Here is a 25,604-nt window from a genome sequence, read left to right as displayed (position 1 = left end):
AATTAGAATAATCTTAATACTAAACATAAAAAGGATAGCACAATAAATGAAAGTTATAGGCTGATCTTTATGCAATCAGTGCAAAAATTGTAAAATATTAGCAAAGTGAGTCCAATAAAATGATTAACAATTCATGACTTTGCTAGAACTATACTAGGAATCTAGCATTTGCTTAAGTAATTCTTCACATTAATAGAATAAAGGATAGATAAATCCCATTTTTAATAGATACAAAGAAGAGAAATGTTTTCAGAGGTTTCTCAACAGAAAAGATAAAACTGTAAGGCTGAGTTCAGAGGTTGAAGTAGACTAGGAGGACTCAGCTCCCCAGAGCCAAGGTCAAACTGAGGCTGCAATGTTCAAAGGGAATATACGACAGAAGTGCTACCAAAGAAACAAATTAGGGTAAGAAATCCCCAAAGTGATGCATCTGGACTTTCAAGAAGATGGTGGAGTAGTGAGCAGCTGACAAAGAGCCTCTCCAAGATTTGGTGTCCTGACACTGCAATATAGTGATGCAAGGAAGTGAAGGAGGAAAGTGGGTCCCCAGAACCCCGGAAGGATCTGAACTGAGAAGTGAAATCCACGGGGAGAGTGAACAAAAAGAGACTTCAATGAAGAGGAAGGAGTTAACAAGCAGCGCTTGCTCCCAGGGCTTGGTTGCAGTGTGCGTTGGTGGTGGTGGTGGGGTGTTCAAACCTGCACACTCGCAGTGACTACTGGCAAACCCAGAGGCCTCCACAGAGAAATGCACCAGTGGAATAGAGCAGTGGACACAGCAGACTGCAGTGGCTGGTGAGTTATTTGGGTTCAGACATCACCCAGAAGAGGGGAATTGGCAGGTAGCCATCTTGGAGAGGGGTCAACTGAGCTAGGAACTCAGAACAGTTATGGGCTGACTCCATCTAGTGGCTCTGGTGTCTTGGTGCAGGTGGCAAGTTCAAGTCAGCACGAGGTCAGGGAGCAGAGTTCAAGCTGGCAGGAGGAGGCACATCAACTGTAGTAGGCTCAAGGAATTTGGTTCCAGTCTCATAGCCATAAACCAGCCTGAACTTCAGGGAGACTAAAGAGGTGGGATGGCTGGGATTTTTTTCCACTATCCTACCGTGAAGCTGAGGCTGGCTTGCTGGGATTAATCAATTTGGCTTTGGATTCTGTCTGCCTGAGTTGCCCATCAGTGACAACAGAGAAACATCTTGAATTGGACTTTTTCTTTCTTTCTTTCCTTGTTTTTCCTCCTTTATGGTTCTTGTTTTGTTTTTCTTTGATTGTTTGAATACAGTTTCTAGTTATTTTGTTGTTGTCCTATTCTGTTTTTGTTTTTATTTCTTCCTTTTCTCTTTCTCCTGTCTTCTTCAACAATTTCCTAAAATTTGACCTCCAGACTTGCTTCTGATCTCTTCCTCTTCTATTTCTTGTCCCTCACCAACCCACTTTAAATCTTCTCCTGCCTATAAGGGTAAAAGTGTTGTATTAAGGGCTTATTTATTGCATACAATTTTTGGATTCATTCTAGATTTTGCTATGTAATCACAAATCTAGTTCATATGGTTAAAGGCAGCAAATTAATAATTACTACAGGGCCGGGGATTTAGCTCAGTGGTTCCGGTGCCTGCCTTGCAAGCCCAAGGTCCCAAGTTCAATCCCACATACCAAAAAAAAAAAAGTTACTACACTTTGTCATTTTCTAGGCTATATTTGATGATATTGTTACTGTTGAATTGTACTAGCTAATTGTGGTAATCAGCTGCTCCTCCTGGTATACCAAGACTGAGATTGCCTAAGGGTCTTTAAAAAAAAAAGAAAAACCAATATGCCAGTGCCAAAAAACTGGTGGCTGGGCCAGGAGGCAGAATCTCCTCATCTTCAATAAACTGAAGAGGCAGGACTGTGCAACAGACTCAAAACTCAAAAGCCAGCTAAACCTGGAAGACACTTCTGAGAAGTAGTCATTTCCTAAGGGTTCTAAATACTGGGAATAAAGCTACTTGCCATAAGCAATTTACAAGCATTAACTCAGGAAATAAACTTAAAAAAAAAAAAGCGAGAAGACACTTAAACAAGACACAACCCCCTCAGACTTTCAGCTCACCAAAGGCAAACCCAAGGGGCAATGAAGTGGAACAATCTGAAAGCCATCCATCTGGACTCTCTGAAGTGGTAACAGCAGAAGCAACAAAGCAGATGAATGAAGTTCTAGAAAAAATTCAAAGCAGAAATAATTTCTCAAGGGCCAGGGATTTAGCTCAGTGGTGCTGGTACCTGCCTTGCAAGTGCAAGGTCTCAAGTTCAATCCCCAGTACCAAAAAAAAAAAGAAAAAAGGAAAAGAAAAGAAAAGAAAAAGAAAGAAAGAAGTTCTCAGATAACTACAGAGATGGTGATCAGAATGAAAGACATACTTAGTGACTCCAGAACAGATACAGATTAAAAATAGAGGAGCTCAGAAACATGATGGAAACCATGAACACCCAGCATAGGAAAGAAATGGAATCCATGAAATAGATTCAAACAGATACAGGAGATTAAAAGTTCCATTGAAAGTATACACAGCAGAATGAGCCAATGTGAGGACAGAATATCAGATACAGAAGACAGGATTGTGGTTAATGATTATGTAAAGGCAGATTTCTTAAAACTAGCAAGGGACCATGAGAAATCAATCTAGCAAGGGCCAGGGATTTAGCTCAGTGGTTCTGCAGCCTGCCTGGCAAGCGCAAGATCCTCAGTTCGATCCCTAGTATCCCCCCCTCAAAAAAAAAAAAGAAAAAGAAAAATCAATCCAGCAGCTGCTAGATGATGCAAAGAAGAATAACATAAGGTTGATTGGAGTCCATGAAAAAGCAGGAGTTAGTGCAAATGACATACAAAAACTCGTTCACAACAGTAATGGCCGAAAACTTCTCAAACAGAAGAATTTGACACACAGATAATATGTGAGGCATATAGGACTCCACTTAGCCATGATTAAAAAAAAAAATCTTCCCCAAGATTTCAGAAGTTCAACACAAGAACAGAATATTAAAAGCTGTTAGAAAAAAGAAACAAATCACTTATAAAGGAAAAGCCAATCAGAATCATAGTAGACTTCTCAACACAAACCCTCGAGTCAAAGGAGAGCTTGGAATGGAGTATTTCAAGCCTAAAGGAAAACAACCGCCAATCCAGACTGATGTACCTGGGAAAACTGTCTTTCAAAATTGATGAAGAAATAAGATACTTCCATGTCAAAGAACATGTAAAGAAATTCATGACGACCAAACCAGTACTTCAAAGTGTTCTGCAAGATATTCTAGAAAGAGACAGCAAGGATTATAACTTCATGAACACCAACAGAATGAATCATCCAGGTAAGGGAAGAAATTAAACAGAAAAAGAAGAAAGCCAACACCAAGAAAATAACATGACAGAGATAATACATATCAGTTATAACCACCAATGTTAATGGAATCAATTCACCAATCACAAGAAACTTACAGAATGGATCAAGAAGCAAGATCCAACAATATGCTGCATACAAGAAACACATTTAATTCAAAAGGAAATTCGAGCCGGTCCCAGCACCCGGTGCCAGCACCCGGAAGGAAGTTCCCCCGCCTCCATCCCAGGCTCCTAGGGCAGTGAAGCTCAGCCGGTCCCAGCACCCGGAAGGAAGCTCCCCGCCTCCATCCCAGGCTCCTAGGGCCAAGAAGGTGAGCTGGTCCCAGCACCCGGAAGGAAGCTCCCCACCTCCATCCCAGGCTCCTAGGGCACAGAAGGTGAGCCGCATGGGCGCCAGAAGCAACCCCCCCACCCCGAGGAAATGAGAAGACACATAAACAAGCCTCAAAAACAGACTTCCAGATCACCTACAGCAGCCCCAAAGGGAAACAGGATGGAACACTCTGATACTCAACCATCTGGACTCTCTGAACTGGCAACAAAAGAGGATCTGGGAAAAATGAAATCAGAAATAATTTCTCAGATAACAGCAAAGATTTTGCTCATGGTGCAAGACATGATTAATAAATCTAGAGAGGACACAGATAAAAAAAGAGGATCTGAGGAACATGATGGAATCCCAACATAGGAAACAAATGGAATCCATAAAACAGATACAAACAGATTTCCAAGAGATTAAAAACTCCATGGAAAGTCTGAGCAGCAGAATGAACCAATGTGAGGATAGGATTTCACATTTAGAAGATAAGATTGCAATTAGTGACCAGGAAAAGAAAAATTGCTTCAAAATTGTAAGGGAACATGAGAAATCAATACAACAGCTGCTAGATGATGCAAAGAAGAATAACATAAGACTGACTGGAGTCAATGAAGAAAGAGGAGAGAGTGCAGATGACATAAAAAAACTCTTCACAGAAGTGATGGAAGAAAACTTCCCAAGGAGGGGAAAAGAACTTGACATACAGATAAGTGAGGCATATAGGACTCCAGCTAGCCTTAATCAAAAAAAATCTACACATAGGCATATAATAGTTAGGAGTCCAGAAACCCAACAGAAGAACAAAATTCTACAAGCTGTGCGAGAAAAGAAACAAATCACATACAAAGGAAAGCCCATCAGAATCACAGCTGACTTCTCAATGCAAACCTTCAAGGCAAGAAGAGCTTGGAGTGATGTATTTCCAGCCCTAAAGGAAAACAGCCTCCAACCCAGACTGATGTACCCTGCAAAACTATCTTTCAAAATTGATGGAGAAATAAGATGCTTTTAAGATAAAGAGCACCTCAGGAACTTCATGAATACCAAACCGGCACTCCAAAAAATTTTAGACAATACCCTAGGAAAAGACAATGAGGATCACAACCCCAGGAAACCCAGCAGAATGAATCCATTGGGCATGACAAATTAAACACAAAGGGGGAGAATCCAACAAAAAGAAAAAGTCATGACAAGGCTTTTAAAACTTTTAACTTCATCTCCCTAATGAGTGTATAATTCAATTTTGTTATTGTACTGATTAGTATTTTTCTCATTCTAGAATTGCACACCATTCCTTGTGCTGTACTATTTATCATCTTCTTATGTCTACTTTTTAATTGGGTTGTCTATTAATGAGCTCTAAGAATTCTTTATATATTCTGCTCATAGGTTACATGCATTGTAAATATGGTCTGTTTAAGGACTACTTTTCATTTTAATGATGTCATTTAAAGTTCTAAATTTTGATGGAATCTCATCGATTTTTTTTCTTTTATACATCATGCTTTTGTATCCTAGGTAGTTCTTGCCTACCCTGAATTCATAAATATTTTCCCTTACAATTTCTTCTTAAAGTTTTACACTTTTAGGCTTTCTTATTTAGGTTCATAGATCCCTTCACCTTATTTTCATGTATGGAAAAAAAGGGTTGAGGTTATATTTTTATATACAGATACCAGGTGTTCTAATGTCATTTGCTGAAGACACTATCTCTTCCTCGGCTCTTGAATCGAGTTTATATTCTATAAAATGCTAAGGTTAAATAATCTTTCAAAACTCAGTGGACCATATACGTGTGCTTCTATTTCTAGATTCTCTGTTTTATTCCAATGATCTATATGTCTTTCCTTACACCAACACTGCCTTGATTACTGTAGCTTTAGAAGAAGTCTTAAAATTGGGTGCTAAACGTCTTCCAACACTGTTTTTGTTTTTGGCTTTTCTGGATCCTTTGTACTCCTACATAACTTTTAAATTTCAATATCCAGTTATTCATTTATAGTAAGTATACACAGACCTGAATTTTTATATATACCTTGTGTTTTCTAATCCTGCTAAATTCAAGTACAAGTTCTAGGGGCTCCTAGAGATTTCTTAGTATTTTCTCTGTAGATGATCATTTCATCTACATATAAAGATTTTACTTCTGCCATGCCAATCTTATCCTAGTTGTGTCATTTTATTGCCAGACTATTTTGGTTTCGACCTATGTTTCAAAGTCTAATGGACAGATGAAGAGTAGGCATATATGCCCTTGTTCCCCACTTTAAGGAGAAAGCATTGTATCATCTCCATTCATAAAGGGAGTTTTTGTTGGAAGTATGGAGTACATGTCTTTGATGTGTTGAGAAGGTTCTGTTCTACTTCTAGTCTCCTGATAGCTTTTGCCATGAACAGCTGTAGAATTTAGTCCAATACTCTTTCTCCAACTAGTGACAGGATCATATGGCTTTCTCCTTTCCTCTGTTAAAATGATTACTTTTTTTTTTGTACCGGGGATTGAACTCAGGTCCTTGCGCTTGTGTAGCAGGCGGCGAAACCACTGAGCTAAATCCCCGGCCCAAAATGATGACTTTTGGGGGTGGATCTTCCAATGCTGAACCAACACTGCCATCCCTATAACAAAATCACTTTCTACATCCTGCCACATCTGACTTCCAATAGTTTGTTTTGTTAAACAAATTTCTATCTATGTTCATACTTTTTTCCTCTATTATCTTTATCCAGTTTTAGGATTAGCAAAATGTTGAGTTCCTAAAATGAGGGGAGAAGTGTTCCTTCTTTTTTCTCCTTTAATTGTTTGATATAATTTATCAGTTAAAATGTTTATGAGCCTGCTGTTGTCATATAGGTAGGTTTTCAAGATAGGAATATACTTTCTTTAATAGGTGCTATTCAAATTTTATATTTCCTGCAGAGTTAGTTTCATTAATTTGTCTTCTAAGTTACTTCTTAGAAGTTGTCAAATTTATTTCAAAAAAGATTTTTGTAATATGCTTTCTATATCCTTTTAAATTCTGTAAAATCTGTGGTAATGTCTCCTAGATCTTAATATTGTAATTTAAAAAATGTATAACTGATATTGTGTAACAGGAAGAAAAGGTCTAAAAGAGCAGGAGAATTGGGAGGGGTAGGGGAAGGGAAAAAAGGGAAAGGAAAAAATATGAGAAGAGGAAAAAAAATGGATACACAGTCTTCGCAAATAGGGAAGGGTGGAGGGGGTGAAGGGATGGCAAGGGAAGGGGAAAAAAAAGAGACTCATGTAATGGTACAAGATCCCAATGATGAATGTAACTGTATTGTATACCTAAAATGTACCAATAAAGTTAATGGGAAAAAAAAAAAAAAGGAAATTCATAGACTGAAAGTCAGGGGATTCAAAACAATATTCCATGTGACAGGAACCTGGAAAAAAGCAGAGGTGGCTAGTCTATTTGCAGATAAAGTGGATTTCAAGACAAAATTGATTAAGGGAGACAAAGAAGGTCACTACATCCTGGTAAAGGGAACAATCCAAGAGGAAGAGATAACAATCATAATACATATGCACCAAACAGCACTGCACACAACTATATAAAACAAATATTAACAGACATGAAAAATCAACAGCACTAATACAGTTGTAATGGGGGACTTCAATATCCCATTATCACAAACAGACAGATCAACTAGATCAAAAATCAACAATGAAGTATTAGAACTGAACCAAACTTTTGAACAAATGGACTCAGTAGATGTCTACAGAGTTCTACTCCACAACATCAGAATATATATCCTTCTTGGGCCGGGGATTTAGCTCAGTGGTTCCGGTACCTGCCTTGCAAGCACAAGGTCCCGAGTTCAATCCCTGGTACCAAAAAAAAAAAGAATATACATCCTTCTCAGCTGGACACAGGATGTTCTCTAAAAGAGATCGCAAACTAGCTCACAGAACATGCTTAAGTAAATAGAAAGGAATTGAAATGATTTCATGCATATTATCAGGTCATAGTACAATGAAATTGGAAATCAATGGCAAAGAATCCTAAAAGTATTTTTTCTAATTTTCATATTAAATGTAGTTATGCTATTATACCTTCACACATTTGTTCAGATAGTCCACTCCTAACAATTTGCAAGGCAAAGATGTACTATGATGTCGCTCCCTCAACCCTCAAGCACTTATTAATCATGTGTATGAAACGGTTGAGATGAATGGCACAACTTTTTTTTCACCCTTACTCAGAATACCCGATTATAATTACCTTTTCCCCTCCCCTTGCTGCTATCTATCCTATGAAAAGGCTTCCTAGGTGAAGGAGGCACCACTGTTTCCATCAGCACAGATACTAAGGAAGTATAGCAGAATCTATCTTTCTCCAATTTAAAATTCATCTGAAGACAGTTGGTTAGAACGGGAAACAAAAACACATAGGGCTGGTAGTGTAGCTCAGGGGCAGCGGGAAAGCATGTGCTAGCCTGTGTGAGGCTCTGTGATCCATCTCCAGCTTCTACATACATACATATATACATCATATATCTTCAATATTTTATTTTACCTTAAACATATAAAAAGTAAATCAGGGCCAGAGATTTAGCTCAGTGGTGCCACTGCCTGCCTCGGAAGTGTAGCCTGCCTTGCAAGCGCAAGGTCCTGAGTTCAATCCCCGGTACCAAAAAAAAAGTAAACCAGACATGTATGTTTAAATATCACATTGTTTCTCTTGTATGAGAAATCAAAAGCATAAATAAGGACCAACTGCACACTTAAAGATATAGTTAAGATGGTAAATTTTATCATAATTTTTTTTACCTCAGTAAAAAATAAATTTAAAAAAATCAAGCAGGGTAACACGAGGAAAGAAAATTACAAGCCAGTATGCTAACTCATAAAATAGATGTAAAGATTCTAAAAATGTAAGCAAGCCAAATCAGTTATCCCAGGAATGCATGGTTATCCTCATTTACAAATCAATACAACTTTTCATATAAGATAAGAAAAAAAGTTGGAAGGCTGGGGAATTTAGCTCAGTGGTTCCAATGCCTGCCTCAAAAGCTCAAGGTCCAGGGTTCCATCCCTGTACCAAAAAAAAAAGTTGGATCGTCTCTAGTTTTAGGAAAGTATGATTGTAATTCAATTTCCATTTATGTTTAAACAACAAACAAAATGCCTAACAAGCAAAGAATAGAAAGAAACTCCCTTAACTTCATAAAAGACATCTTTTAAAAAGCAAAAAGCCTACAAACATCATTCTTAATGGTGAAATTTGAAAGAAATTTCTGTTGTGATCAAGAACTAGACAAGAAACAAAACTGAATATATTAAAATATCTAAGGTAGGGGCCAGGGATTTAGCTCAGTGGTGCCGCCGCCTGCCTTGCAAGTGCAAGGTCCCAAGTTCGATCCCTGGTACCAAAAAAAAAAAATCTAAGATAAGTAATGGTTCAAGGATAGACAAACAGGTCATGAGTACAGAGAGTACAGAAAAAACACTTTATATATAAAGTTGATTTACAATAGTAGGGACCAGATCAGAGAGGAAATGAAGGCTTATTTCAACAGATAGAGCTAGGATAAACAATTGGCCATGTGGGGAAAAAATGAAGTTGTATTCCTTACATCTCACTCTCAAAAAAAAAAAAAAAAAAATCAAGCACTGAAAAATATTTAAGTATTAAATATGAAAGACAAAACAATAATGCTTTTAATGTAAGGAAGGATATCTTTATGATTTCTGGTTAAGAAAAAATTTCTTAAACTATAAAGAAAAACCACGCAAGGTCATGAGTTCTGAGTTCGATCCCCAGTTTCACACACACACACACACACACACACACACACACACACAAACCCACATATACTTAACTGTATTAAAATTAAGGACTATTGCTATACAAACTGTGTACATTTTGCTATTATACACAAGGGCAGGGCAGGGAGTGAGCAAGTTACAGAGAATGTTATCAAGGTCTACAGGAGAAATCTCAAATAATCAACTGAATCTTTCAAATTTTAATTCTTTAAATTTTCTTATTTTTTGAATCATTTTTTCTTTCTTTCTTTTTTTTGGTACCAGGGATCGAACTCAGGACCTTGCGCTTGCAAAGCAGGCGACAGAACCACTGAGCTAAATACCTGGCCCCTGAATCATTTTTTAATAGCAAAACATCTGTTGGCACACCCTTGACATATACAATGATAACATTCACCATAGGGAACCTACACCTGTACATGATACCTCCCCCTTCTCCTTATTTTATAATTATAAAATTAAACAGTGATCTTGTCAAAGCCACTAAATTATCTGGTGAAGAAAAAAATAATACAATGCGAACATGGGACTGTCAGTATTCTAATTACTTCAGATCTTAAACATTACATATTTGTGCCTGCTTTTTTAGTTTGTTTGTGGGTGGGTTTTTTTCTGCTTTTCTGAGACAAGGTCTCACTATGTAGCTTAGGCTGGCCTGCATTTAAAATCAGCGGGCCAGGGATTTAGCTCAGTGGTTCTGCTGCCTGCCTCGCAAGTGTAAGGTCCCAAGTTTGATCCCCGGTACCAAAATAAAATAAAATCAGCACGTGACTGTAAAAGTTTGGAGACAATATTAACAAACAAAACAAGTTTCAGTAATTGTCTATATCAATGCCTTTATCTAAATCTTAAAGTATTAGCAATGATGCTCTTGGTAGAATCCAAATAGTGTTCAGGTAAGTGGGATGTTAATGTGACCCCTCCCACTGTCCTTGAATCATTATGTTTTATCAGATGGGCTACTTACTTGGCAGACACAATGCCAGAACCTATGTTGGATGATTCAGGGAAGAAACAATGTATTAAGAGCTACCTAGCCAGGGGTAATGGCTTGTGACTATGGTCCCAGTTACTAGACAGGCTGAAAAAAGATCACTTGAGCCCAGGAATTCAGGGCAAGCCTGGGCAACAGAGTGAGGTCCTATTTCTCAAAACTAATAAGCCAGGGGCGGGGTTTTAGCTCAGTGGTGCTGCTGCTTGCCTTGCAAGTGGAAGGTCCTGAGTTTGATCCCTGGTACCAAAAAAAAAAAAAAATAATAATAATAATAATAATAATAATAATAATTAGCCAGGAAGGGCTGGGGATTTAGCTCAGTGGTTCTGCCTCCTGTCTCATAAACTCAAGGACCTGAGTTTAATCCCCAGTACCAAAATAATAATAATAATAATAATAATAATAATAATTAGCCAGGTGAGGTGATGCACACCTGTAATCCCAGCATTTGGGAGACAGAGGCAGGAGGATTGTCACAAGTTCAAGGCCAGCCTGGCTACAAAGTGAGTTCAAGGCCTGTCTGAGATGAGACCTTCCTTCAAGAAAAAAAAATTTATTATTATTTATTATTTATTTATTACACAAGGCCTACACACTGAGCTACATCCCCAGCCCTTTTTAATTTTATTTTTTCTTATTTTGAGACAGGGTTTTCCTAAACTGCTAGGTTGCCAATAGTGGGCTAGAACTTGTGACCCTGAGTCTCTTGCCTTAGCCTCCTGGAGCTGGGATTACAGGTGCACACTAATATACCTGGGAAATATTTTTTAAAATTAAAAATTAAAAAAGGTAATAAACAGAGCAGACAACATGTTTTAGGACTTTCTAAATAATTCTGGAATTAAAGTGCCCAAGAGGGCCAGAGATGCTGCTCAGTGAAGCCGCGCCTGCCTGGCAAGTGTAAAGTCCTGAGTTTGATCCCCGATACTGAGAGGGAAAAAAAAGTGTCAAAGAAATATCAAGAAAAATCACTTACTTGAACTATTAACACTGTATTTATGACTGAAAATGAGTGAGAAAAACACTTATTTCAAACACTTTTTAAAATAACAACGCCATCACACAAAATAACTCATTTCATCCAGCATCAAAATGGCCTCCCCTCCTTTCGCTCCCAACACACACATACATACAAGGTGGGCAGTTTCCTTGTAAACCCTGCTTCACAGTAAAACAATGACCTTAAGCACACACAAGCTCCATTTAGACTTGTAGTTTCTACACCCTGCCCACACAGCACTTTGAGAGCATGTGATTAGGAGGAATGATGCGCAATCACACCACATTCTTTCCCTCAGCTCACACATCAAGAACTTGCCCTCTCAGCTGCATTCTTCCCCAAACAGCCATGGTCACCTTAGCAACCCTATGTTCCTAATATGGACAGCTGGTCCATTTAAAGTCAGTCCTTCTTGGCAGGGAAAATGCTTGTTCTTCAAATTGGGGTAGAGAAGAGAGGTTTTCCTTTCAATACACATTACAGGGGTTGATTTAACTTGATCAGCACTTTTGTTCTGTGGCAGCAATTTGTGTGAAGTCTCAACCTATTCTGAGTTTTGGAGGTTTTTGTTTTTCTTTAATCCAAAATCAAGTAGTTGAAAAAATAAAATCAAACCAGCACATATGGAACTCTAAGAGTAGAATATAAAATAAAAAGCTAACTAAAATAACTGTATTCATTTACAAAACATTAAAACGATCCACATTTTTATGGATAAAATTTAAATTCAGCTAAATTGAACTATAATAACTGAAAGTGTAATGTATAGTAAGAGATCAGAGTCAGAAGACCTGTGTCTTTTAAATATCATAATCTTTTCTTTGAAAATAAAAAACGCTGCTAGGGACTGGGGGTGTAGCTCAGTGGTAGAATGCTTCTGCAGCATACAAGGCCCTGGGTTCAATCCCAGCATCGTTACCACACCACCAGTAATAACAACAAAAAAACCACACTCCAGAGTCCCATACTCCAAGGTATTAAATGGACTATCAATCAGTCAATCAGCATTCCTTTATTTTATCAGCTACATGTGAAATTTCTCACAACCTATCCCCAGGCTCAAATCAAACAGGGTAATTTATTTGAAGACCCTGTAGATCTAGCATGACCTAACACAACACTAAATTACTCAAAACCAATCTTGACCTCTCCCTGTAATTGAGTCTGAACCAAATTAAGCCTCTCAAGATAAAAGATACAGGTTTAAAATCCAGTACCTGATTTTCACACTATAAACAAATAATTTAAGGGGATAAAATTAACTACATTCTGAAATATGAAGTCTAATTACTCATTCTATATCCACATAAGGATTTTAATGTCCCATCTGCCAAAATGAGACACATGAAAGAAAATTAACTGATATGCTCTGCCCTAAATATATCCAAGCTTATGTTATTCATCCTAAATTGGATGTATTTATGAAAAGACTTTTCTGTGCAACAGAACTAGACCAAATCTATATCAATTTAATAAATACTGCTTTAATGAACCTTAAGGTTTAGTGATTGTCACCTATATTATTTATTGTTTATATTTTTGCCTGTATAAGTGTTTAAATTTCTCAAGCCATGAGGTTCTTCCTGGTTAGAAACACTTCTCTCAAAACTAACCTAGCAATTACATCTTCTGTACAACAGAGCAAAGGATCAGTTGACAGAGTGGCAGTATAAATTAGTAAAAAAAAACAAAAACAAAAATGAAACCTAAAAATCAATTCTACTCCTGGTTTGCTATTTGTAAGATGGGAAAACTATCAGTTTTGCTTATGCAGTGTGCTAACACATCAGTGTGACAATACTGTGCTATACACAAAAGATTCAAAAACACATCGGACAAAGTGTCTTTACATTACTTGATATTTAATTTTTTAATTCTCTAAACTGTTTAGTATCAACTTCAGGAGTTTTTGTTCTTCTCACAAAATTCTTATAAATCCTCGAGTGCTGACATATAAATAACTTCTTTCAAAAAACCTCAACCTTGCCAGGCATGGTGGCGCATTCCTATAATCTCAGCACTCAGGAGGCTGAGGCAGGAGGATCATCACGAGTTCAAGGCCAGCCTGAACTACATAGTAAGACCCTGTCACAAAACAAAACAAGACAAATCACAAGTTCCCACTCTGTCAATTTCTAGTTAGGAGCTTAAAGAGAAGTTGCTCCTCCTGATACTGCACTACTATAGATGAAATAGTTCACAAACTTAATTTGTTCTAGGATTTTGGAAAAGATGGCCACGGTCATGTCTGAGTTTGCAAACAAAAACAAAATTTTGCCAAATGCTTCTGTTTGTGAACCAAATTGTTTGCAAACAAAAGCATTCATGAACCAAGGTACCACTGTAGTGTCTCTGCATCCCACATACAGAGCCTGGCACTTGTACTGGTTATTATTCAATTCTTACTGTATATTTCATTCAGCAAAGGGGTTTCACAGAAGACAGTTCTGCTTTGTGGAATTAGAAGAGAAGATTAATGTTTAAATATAACACACTACAGAAATTAATTTGTGACAGATAATGACATGGTTTCATATTATTGGCATTACCTTTTCTCTTGGCATCAGCCAATTTAACTATTAAGCTTTAGTGAGATAATACATTCTGACACAATTTCCAGAAGAAAAATACATGTTTTTATAAGGCTCTACCATCCTTTTCTTTGACAACTCTTAACAGACCAAGATAGGAAGCCTCCTGAACAGATGTTTGTATTTCTTCCTCTAAACATCCACAGCATCTAAATTATATTCTTTTAACTTTAATTCTAATATAAAGAAAAAATAAGCTCAAAATCTCTGATAGAAAAAAGTCCTTGGACTAATATAAAGAAATAAGCACATAGGGCCAGGGATTTAGCTCAGTAGTTTCGCCGCCTGCTGCGCAAGCGCAAGGACCCGAGTTCGATCCCTGGTACCAAAAAAAAAAAAAAAAAAAAAAAAGAAAGAAAGAAGCACAAAATGGCCTTTTCCTAAATATCCATTTTAGGTGCTTTACATATTGAAGAAATTTTACATTTAATGGATTCATTTTTCATAAACATCAATATGGAGTACAGTGTATTAGTTAGACAAAGTAAACTAGATGAACACTCAGCAATGTGGCCTGATCTTGGAGGGAAATGCAGGGGGAGAAAGGTGGAACAGAGATCAAAAATCAGAATAAGTTCTAATGTGTATGTCCTTTGTATATGGTATATGTCTTAAATCATTTTATTCTAAGGTTTGTTATGGTCAAGAATACTACTTTTTAAAAAAAAGAACAATACTGGGCCAGGGATTTAGCTCAGTGGTGCCGCTGCCTGCCTCGCAAGTGCAAGGTCCCAAGTTCAATCCCCAGTACCAAAACATAAAAATTAAAAAAAGAACAATACTTAATTATCTGTGGGTTTCTTACATTATATTAGATATGGTAGGGTGACATATTTCTCTTTCTCTCATTTTTTAATATAAATTAAAACATAGACACATAATATAACCCTTTATAAGACACTAACAAAAGAATACACACCAAACATTTAAAGGTCATCAAGCTGGGCATGGTGATGCCTGACTGTAATCTCAACACTGGGAGGCTGAGAGGATCACAAATTTGAGCCTAGCCAGGGCAATTAAACAACTTGGTGAGAACCTGTCTCAAAATAAAAAATAAGGGGCTGGTGATGTTGCTCAGTGTGAGGGTCCTGAGTTCAATCCCCACTACTGTATAAATACGTATCAAACACTTTACAGTTGAGCCCTAATAGTATCAAACTCTATGATCCATCTTTATTGTATGTATTTTGCATTGTATTAATGTAGATATAGATTTAAATTTCATGTGTCAAAATGTGACATATTAAGATGTAATAGACTAAATTTGTGGAGATTAAACCTTTTGAAGTGTCTGTTTTTGCTTTCAGTACTGTGGTCCCAGAAAAGGAGAGTCTGGGTTTCTTCTAAAGTACTGCCTGACTTCACTGCCTTTGAGCAGGGGATTGGATAGTACCACACAAAGGTCCAGGACTTCCTTCCTCAAGCTCCTAAAAATAGAAGAAAAAAATAGGGAAAAGGAATGTGGAAAGGAACAATCTTTGTATTTGTTTTTCCCTTTTCCTCTTCAGTTAGTGGGTCTCTTCATTTTAACCCTTTGTTTCCAATACCAGGATAAAAACTGACTCGATTAACTAAAACTACAGTGGTTTCAAAAAGGCAAGAGTATTTAAGAGTACATGTACTCCTCAAAACATGTAATACTGAAAAAGGTGAATAAATAAGAAATAGAATTGCTGATCTGAAATGCTTTAAAAGCATTTTCGGCTGACAAGTTGTATTAACATAGCAAATGATCACTACAACCTACTCCAAATAGTTCCTGAGAAAATGTAACCAAAGTAACTTCTTTGGCAGCTTTAGCTTCCGAACAATTGATTTCAAGCTCTTAGCACAAAGAAAACAAACCAATAAAAAGATTTTAATATCTATCCACTTGAACATTTCATACATCAGAAGTCTAAAGAATGTTAACTGATTAATGATAACAAAACCCACTAAAAGGTGATCATTCAGGAATTTTAAAAAATATACATTAGATGTTTTTTATAGTTTAATGTTTATATAGTATAATGTGTTTTTTTGTTTTTGGGGGGGTTTTTTTGGTATTGGGGATCGAACTCGGGACCTTATGGTTGCGAGCCGGGCAGCAGAACCACTGAGCTAAATCCCCAGCCTACAGTATAATGTTTTATATAGTAATCTATCTGGTAGAAAGCAATCTACTTGTCAAACTAAGCATAGGACTTACACAGTTTCCCCAGAGAACTTTAAGAGTCCTCTACTCCCTGAAATCACTTAGGCAATATCTACTGAACTTCAACGAAAAAGAACTTTTTTTCCCAAAAGAGATAAAACTACTCTCAAGGAGCTAGGAATAAGCAATACAAGAGTTTCAGAGATGACTACTTTTACCAAACTCTTAATTCTAACTTCAAACGAGACTTCTGTCTTGCTAGCAAAAAGTAGTAAAAGAGAGAGTAATAAATTTATGAGAATCTTATAATAATCCAAAAAAGATACATCATAAATATGGGGAACAGGATAAAACAATCATGAGCTACTAAGCCTGGATTCAACTACATTTGTTTAATGACTATATTAACAATTTCTCACCTTGTGGAATTCTCTTCTGAGAAAAAGATATAATTTTGTTCCTAAAAAAAAATTTCAGGTAGAAAAGTTGAGATGTTAGTTTCAAAACAGTCTCTTAAAAATAAGTTATAAACTGCTTACTTAGTATATTCAAAATTGCTACTACCAAAGCTTAAGAAACATCAGATCTCTAATAAAAGTATTTTAATAAAAAAACTCATGAAATTCATTATTTTTATTACTAAAAGACTATTCTATGGACTAAACATCAATTCGTTTTTGCTAGATATATAATAATGTGTGACACATCTTCATATTCTAAAATGTCAGTAACTTAAGTGAATTTTACTGTCCAAGATCATATTCTAAAGGCTATTTATTTATTTATTAGTACCGGGGATCAAACTCAGGTCCTTAAGCTTGCCAGGCAGGTGGCAGAACCACTGAGCTAAATCCTCGGCAAGGCTGATTTTTTAAAAGATATAATTCACACATCATAAAAGTCACCCATTTCAACATAAGTTTTTAATGTATGCACAAAGTTTTGTAACCATTACCACCATCTAATTCCAGAATATTTTTATCATCCCAATAAGAAATCCCATAATAAAGGGCATATTTCTAATTCCAGGAAGAAGCATCTGAAACAAATTTAATTTTAAAAAGATATGTAAGAAGCATACTGTACAAAATATGATCAAAATTTAAAATACGTAGAACAAGGACTGAAGAAAAAATATATATTAAAAAAAAATTTTTCCAGATAGGGTCTTGCTATGTAGTCCAGGCTGACCTTGAATTCACCATGATCCTCCTTCCTCAGCCTCCCAAGTGCTGGGATTACAGGCATGCGCCACCACGCCCAGCCTACAAAATTGTAAGAGTAGCAATATTCGGATAGTGGTATTTTCTCTGTATCTGTGATTTACTATTACTATCTTCAAGATTCCTAAAAAGGTACAGTACAGACATACATTCTATTGCTGTACTCTAGAATTTGAACTACAAACTAAAAAATATAAGGTGACACTTTTCTAATATCCACCGTATTTTTATTATATGTTCTCCAAAACAACAGATAAAATTATAGTTAAAAGATTTGGTTACACTTACTAATCTGGTTGAAAAGCCACAGCTGCATCTTACTTTACGACAAATGGACTGTTTCAAAACCCTTTGCATCTGGACATCTACTTCTTAATGGCCATTTCTGAAACAAAGGTACAGTTATTAAAAATGAGACTCTTGTATATATAACCAAAAAATTACAATTTTTAAGGACAATTACCTAATTTGTAGTTACCAGACAACCATAAAAATAATTCTTGAGCAATCTTTTAATAAAAACAAAACAAAACAAAACAAGAAAATATTACAAACAGGGCCGAGGGTGAAGTGGGAAGTTTAGAAAATTGGCTATTGTCCCATGGGAGCAAAATGCTCTGGCCACTGATGCCTTTCACCCAGCTGGGCCTCACAATTCCTGAGTATTATTTACACACTGGAACAAGAAAAAAAGGGGGAAAAGGAAAAGTGTAGATTGGGAGCCCTAAAATCACACATGTGAACATCATAAACTGTTTACTTACTTTATTTATTGTCTATTTACCCATTACCTAGAATAAAAACCCAGAAAGTTTTGTCAGTTTTACTTATTGATATTTTAAGAACCTAAAATAATGACTGTCATACCAGAAGTGCTCAGTAAATATTCACGGAAAGAATGAATAAACTGATGAATTAACTTAGTTGACATAATATTTAACCTTTCAGAATTTTAAAATAGCAAGCCTGAAGATGGCACTTCTTTCACAGAAACTGCTAGGACAACAAACTTCATATAAAAGATATCACCAAGTAATCAAGCAGTCAGTTAATGAGATGTCTTCCTTATAGGATTCAAAATAATAAAAATGAAAGGAATGATGGGATTACAAAAATCACCATTTTGTCACCCCTAATAATGAATATAGAAAATAATCAGTGGTTGCTAAAACCATTGGAAAAAGAGAAACAACAGATGGATCAGGCTAACAAAATTTGAACCCAGAGAGCCAGTGCTGTAGTGGCACAACTATAATCCCAGCTGTTTGGGAGGCAGGAGGACCCCAATTCAAGGCCAGTCTAGTAACACTTGGGGAGCTTGTCTGAAGGGGGAAGCAGCAAGGTGAGGGGCAGAGAGGATGTAGCTCAGTGGTAGAGTGCTTGCCTACCAGGCAGTAGGCCCTGAGTTCAATCTCCAATACTGCAAAACCAGACCAGACCAAACCAAACCAAACCTTGAATTCAATGATTAATTTTACCGTTAAAAATGGATTAAGTGGGGCTGGGAATTTAGCTCAGTGTTCCGGCACCTGCCGCGTAAGCACAAGGTCCCGAGTTCGATCCTCATAACCAAAAAAAAACCAAAAACCAAAAAACAAAAACAAAAATGGATTAAGTAAAAAAAAAAAAAAACAAAAGAAAGGATCAAGTAAACTCATCACTATTGTTCATTTTACAACTCCAGTTTTGAAAGATACATGGTAGCAACACTTTTAACCATTTCCACTCTTTATCACTATGATCCATACCACCTTATTTTGCATTTGCATTACTATAATAGTTGCCTGTTTAATCGCCTGGCCTCTGCCATGTTCACCTCAACAAATCAGTCAGACTAATCATTTTCAAAAGAAGTCAGACTGGGCGTGGTGGTGCACACCTGTAATCCCAGCACTCTGGAAGGCTGAGGCAGGGGTATAATAAATTCAAACCCTGCCTGGGCAATTTATCACCTTAGTGAGACCCTGTCTCAAAATTAAAAAAAAAAATTAAAAGGGTTGTGTATATAGCTTAGTGTGAAGGCCCTGGATTCAATCCCCAGTACCACAAACAAACACAAAAGCAAAGAGAAAGATCAGGTCACTCTTTTGAACAAATGCTCTAATGGAGTCCATCTCACTAATTTAAAAGCCAAAACCTTTACAATGGCCCATAAGAAACATAATCTGATAACCCCCTCCCTACTTCTCCGACCATACCATTCTCTTTCCCATTCATTCCATTCCAGCTATACTGGCTCCTTTCCTTTCTCTAAATACCAAACCCATTCTCAGGGCCTCCGAACTTGTGTTTTCCTTTGCCTGGAACACTAGACGTCTCTTTGGCTTATTCCTCATCTTCCTTTAGGATTTGGCTTTAGAAGTCATCTCATTTGGAGATCTCCCCTGGTACCACAGGCAAGCCCAAAATATCTGCCTTAGTTTTCCTTATCTGGCAGAGACTATACGAGGAAAAAATAAGTTGTAAAGTTAATGGGGTAAGCAAACACATCGCCATCAATTTTCAGATCTTTCTGTCTAAACATCTATAGAGCTACACTGTTCCTTTTAAAAGATTCTATGGGGCAGGGATTTAGCTCAGTGGTTTCGCTGCCTGCCTTGCAAGTGCAAGATCCCAAGTTCGATTTCCGGTACCAAAAAATAAAATAAAATGATTCTATGCTCTCAACTTTAAAGAATTAATGAAACTATCCTATGAAGATGGTGTAGCTGTTTTGTTTATTGGTTGTTTTGTCTTTAAATTATTTGTACTAGGGCGAGGGATTTAGCTTAGTGGTTTCGACGCCTGCTATGCAAGCACAAGGACCCGAGTTCGATCCTCAGTACCAAAAAATAAAAATAAAAATAAATTATTTGTACTAGAATTCTAGAAAAGACTGGTAAAAGATTTTCAGTAAATAAGTTTTATTAAAAACAACAACTGGGGCCAGGGATTTAACTCAGTGGTTTCGCTGCCTGCTATGCAAGTACAAGGACCCGAGTTCAATCCCTGGTACCAAAAAAAAAAAAAAAAAGCAACAACTGGGCCGGGGATTTAGTTCAGTGGTTCCGGTACCTACCTCACAAGCCCAAAGTCCCAAGTTCGATCCCCGGTACACACACAAAAAAAGCAACAACTAGTGCCAATGCCTGGCAAGGGCAAGGTCCTGATTTTGGTACCAAAAACAAACAAAAAAACAACAAAAAAAACAACTACCAATATAAACAACATTCCCTTTTCTCCTACTTTATGGATTTCTATTTGTGAATACATTATAAAGTTCCAAGTAATAGGAAAGGTTCAGCTACTTCAAATTTATCTGTTACCTTTAGGTACTATGACCACCAGAGAGAATCAAAAGAACTTCTAACTCTTTTTTTTTTTTTTTTTGGTACCAGGACCACTTGGGAGGCAGGCATGGTGCCACTGAGCTAAATCACCGGCCCACGAACTATTAATTCTTAACATGACTAAATTTGCTATCACATGGTAGAGATGTTTGAACTTAATTATTTTTCTTTAAATAAACAAACTCCCCTGGGTCTGAGACCTACTCTGTCTTTTAAGTATCCTGTGGCTGACAAACTTCAGGATTTTCAGAGAGAAAACCAAGGGACAAAGAAAACAGCAAGTGTGACTCAGTGATTGCATTTAATAGTTTCTGAGAACCAAAACAAAGATACTAGTTCTGGCAAGAATTCTCTAGAATTGCTCAAAAGCTAACAGATCCATATGCTTTTCATCTGAACAATCTATTTTCCCTTAAAATTCACAAAGCACTTATTATATGACTCTCACATAAACCAAGGTATAAAAATAAACCAAAACCCCCTTTCTGATTCCTCGGCCTCCATGGCACCCGTGAAAAAGCTTGTGGCAAAGGGGGTCAAAAAAAAGAAGCAGGTCCTGAAGTTCACCCTTGACCGCACACATCCTGCAGAAGATGGAATCATGGATGCTGCCAATTTCAAGCAGTTTCTCCAAGACAGAATCAAGGTGAACGGCAAAGCCGGGAATCTCGGTAGAGGGGTGGTCACCATCGAAAGGAGCAAGAGCAAGATCACCGTGACTTCCGAGGTGCCTTTTTCTAAAAGGTATTTGAAATATCTCACCAAAAAATATTTGAAGAAGAATAATCTACGTGACTGGTTGAGCGTAGTTGCTAACAGCAAAGAGAGTTACGAATTACATTACTTCCAGATTAACCAGGATGAAGAGGAGGAGGAAGATGAGGATTAAAACTCATTTGTCTGGAATATTTTTTATGAGTTCTTGAATAAAACTTGGGAACCAAAATAAACCAAAACCACCATATGGTATCATACATCTGTAATCCAAGCAACCAGTAGGCTGAGGCAGGAGGATTGCAGATTCAAGGCTAGTCTAGTCTTTTATAAAGTAAGACAGTCTCAAATAAAACATACATCAAAATCCAAAAGTACAATAAACAATCAGCAGGAGTTCCAAGAATCGGATGATGAAATTTAATTTTAAAATCTACTTTTGAAGGAACAGAGAGTAGAGAGAACACAAATATTTTTAAGTAGAGATACTCTCACTTAAAAATCAGACTTTAACAGATTCAACAATATTAAAGTTATTGCTGGGCGTGGGGGAGCATGCCTGAAGGCAGGATCACTGTGAATTCAAGGCCAGCCTGGGGTACATAGTGAGTTCAAGACCACCCTGAATTAATAGTGAGAACTTGTCTCAAAAAAATAAAAAAAGGGCCAGGGATTTAGCTCAGTGGTTTTGCCACCTGCTGGGCAAGCGAAAGGACCCGAGTTCGATTCCCGGTACAAAAAAAAACTTTATTGAACAACTTCTCTGAGTGCCAAATATATACATTAGGCTTACTTAATTTTCAGAACTCCCCTATGTCAAAGCTAAAGAAAACACACAGTTAAAATCCCCAACAAAGATGGATCCAGGATTCAAAATCTTCCATCTGTTTTTTTTTTTTTTACTATATAATCTGCTGTAACCTGGGATAAAATTATTAGTCACAAATCCCACATTTACACCACAGGACTAACATGTAAATCCAGGCTACTCATTTATGACATTTTTTCATTTTTCTAAAGTTGCTTTAGATAATAAAGGCAAAAGGGGGAAAGGTTCACAGTTATACATTAAGAAGAAACTTAGGACATTAACTGATGCATACAAAGAACACATGACACTTAAATTTAAGAGAACTGATCAGGAGTAAGAAAGGAAGAGCACAGGACAAGAACTGGTTTAAAGGACTGGCAATGTGGTTATATGTATTTTAAAAAGCTCTGGCATTAATGGGTGAATGCAAAGAACATATGACACTTAGATTTGATGGAATTGATTAAGAATGAATCAGCCTCCTTGGTTTTCAGAGCTGGGTATGTAGCTCAGTGATAGAGCACCTGCCTAGCATGTGTGAGGCCTGGGGTTCCATCTCCAACATGGCAAAAACAAACAAACCACCAAAAAACTCCTTAGTTTTCATTTGCAATGATTAACTGGAATCATTCTCAATGACTGACTGCTATTTCATACCCACAGAAAAGTCAAGAAAGAAAAAAGGTAAGAATGGGTATATAGTTTTTACCAAAATAGTTTCTTTGAACATTTCTATCCCTTTCTTTATATACACATACATATATACTTAAATTGTACATAAAGTATTCCATTAATTTTTTAAAATTCACAATAAAATTATTAGTTATGATTCCTGATTTCCTCTTCCAGTAAAATCCTCTTGCATGGAGTATCTTAGTTCCTAACATTATCAAATGACACTAATGAGGGACTTTAGTTCATATTTAACAGGATCTGATTTTTTAAATGTCAGTCAAAATAATGTGTATGAATATTCTTTCTAAATTATAAATTTGATTTTTTATTATTAGATGTAACTAATTCCTAATATGACTCCTTAATAACAGGACACATTACTAAGAAAATGTGGCCTTGCTCCATTAATGTCCTCAATTATTTGGAAAAAGTAAAAATTCCTTGAAACAAATTATTCTCCTGACTAAAAAAGATGCCATTTAGGGGCCAGGGATTTAGCTCAGTGGTTCTGCCACAAGCATGAGGACCTGAGTTCGATCCCTGGTACCAAATAAAAAAGATACTATTTGAACATCAATACAACTTACTGATCTTACAAAGAAGAGACTGAACTCATTGGTCAGTTTAAAGTTTCACAATGGCCAGGGATTTAGCTCAGTGGTTTCACCGCTTGCTGTGCAAGCACAAGGACCCAAGTTCGATCCCCAGAACCAAAACAAAAAAAGCTTTTTGGGCCAGGGATTTAGCTCAGTGGTTCTGCTGCCTGCCTTGCAAGGACAAGGACCCAAGTTCAATCCCCGGTACAAAAAAATAAATAAATAAAGTTTCACAAAGGACTAAATACATATGCTAATTTTCTAAATACTTTTGTCCTGGGATTTCTACACTTACATTTCCCTTTCCCTTTCAATCTCAACTCATTGCCCTGATGGTTAAGAATGAAGAAGGAAAAGAGGATATACTCTCTTAAGATACCACTTATAAATAACACAAGTTTATTTTTTTAAAAAACTTGGGATTTTGATGTTTCTTTCTCAGCAACAAAACAGTGTACAAACCTATAACTAAATCAAACAAAGATAATGGAATGGTCTGTATGGTTTTGAAACCAATATCGGGGGCATCACCCATGGCGTTTGCTTTATAGGGTATATAATTTTCCCAGTACTAGGATTTGAATCCATGACCTTTGCACTGAGATATACCCCTTGTCCATTCATTCATTAATACATTCATTTTTGGAGAAAGGGTTTAAACTTTTGATCCTCCTGCCTCATCCTCCACAGTGCTAGGATTACAGGTGTGTGCCAACTTGCCCAGCTTTTGAAACTTTATCCTACATGTAATCTTACTGATAGTCAGCCTTTGTATCTTGTCCCTCCCTTTCCTCTTTGTACATTCATATACAGTAGAAGTAACTTATAATTTAAATCTTTTGATTCATATACAGACATGGTATTCACATTGTAGGCCAGTGGCAAACCTATGGTATGCATGCTGCAGCTAGCTGTTTATCATTAGAAACACTAAAAGATTTGCCATCGCTGTTCTAGCCCATAATAAAATATCTACATATATTTCTTTTTACTAAGACATAAGATTACATATTAATACTATTCAGAACAGCAAAATCAAAGTAAAAACTTCTAGAGTTAATTTTCTTCTGTATCTTCAACAATATGCATAAGAGATACATACAAATCTAAACATCAGAGTCTCTGGTTTTGTTTTTCATGAATTTTAATGCAATACACAAAATATTCACTATGGAGAATAGCTTAGCATTAAAGTAAGTTTAATACTAAACTAAAATTACTTAAATAACAAAACAGCTTGGGCCTTGATAACCTCCAAAGAGGTTATCTTCATATGTCCCCAAGACTGTCAATGTACTCCATCAACCTCCTCAGAGTAGAAAGCAGTTTTTATAATGCATATTCCAGTCCTTTATTTTCTAGGGGATAATCCACAACTTCGGAATCAGAAGACAACCAAAAATAGTTAAAGATTTTTTTTTAAAAACATTCCTCCTTAAATCAGCTAGGAATAAAACCATCTCCATTTTTGTGGAAACTCTAAATACCTTTTGATGTATATGGTATAGAAACCTTTCCTTTGGAAGTGGGGGAGGGGGTAACTGGGGATTGAATCTAGGAGCTCAAACATGCTAGGCAGGGCCTGGATTTAGCTCAGTGGTTTCACCACCTGCCTCGCAAGTGCAAGGTCCCAAGTTCGATCCCCAGTACCAAACCAAACCAAACCAAACAAAACAAACAAACAAAACACGCTAGGCAAGCACTCTACCAGCAAGGTACATCTCTGATTGCTTTTCTTTTAAATATTGAAAAAAATCTGCAAGTAGAGTCTTGATAAGCTGATCAGGCTGGCATCAAACTTGCAATCCTCTTGTCTGAGCTTCCCAATAGGTGAGGTTACAGGCATGTACCACCATGCCACCTAAGACAACTTTTCCCACAAACAAAGGCTAAGATAATTTCTCATGGTGTGTATTGTACAACGAACACTGAAAAAAGGAATGATGTCTTCAACCTTTTTCCAGCAAATACATGTCTCATAAAAGGGTCCTTTAATAAATCCATATTCCAAAGCACTCAATACAAGCTGTCTTTTTCTGTTACTA

At 36.8% G+C, this 25,604-nt stretch overlaps 1 protein-coding gene and 1 pseudogene across 2 annotated transcripts in view; one reads left to right on the top strand and one right to left on the bottom strand.

The window, feature by feature from the left end:
• The window catches only part of Frs2 (fibroblast growth factor receptor substrate 2), a 124,271-nt gene that overhangs the window by 40,433 nt on the left and 58,234 nt on the right, over positions 1-25,604 (bottom strand). For both annotated transcript variants that reach the window (XM_087192490.1, XM_004845061.4), the window contains exons 2-3: positions 17,723-17,819; positions 16,631-16,671 (exon numbers count right to left, since the gene is read on the bottom strand). The gene's annotated coding sequence lies outside the window, so the exon portion shown is untranslated. The remainder of the gene's footprint in view (positions 1-16,630; positions 16,672-17,722; positions 17,820-25,604) is intronic.
• On the top strand, positions 21,241-21,719 carry LOC101726735 (large ribosomal subunit protein eL22 pseudogene; annotated as a pseudogene).

The sequence above is a fragment of the Heterocephalus glaber genome, unplaced genomic scaffold (assembly GCF_053883595.1).
Source record: "Heterocephalus glaber isolate CG9 unplaced genomic scaffold, H.glaber_assembly_v1.0 deba00001571, whole genome shotgun sequence".
Taxonomy (NCBI): Eukaryota; Metazoa; Chordata; class Mammalia; order Rodentia; family Bathyergidae; genus Heterocephalus; species Heterocephalus glaber.
This window is presented reverse-complemented; position numbering and strand designations above follow the sequence as displayed.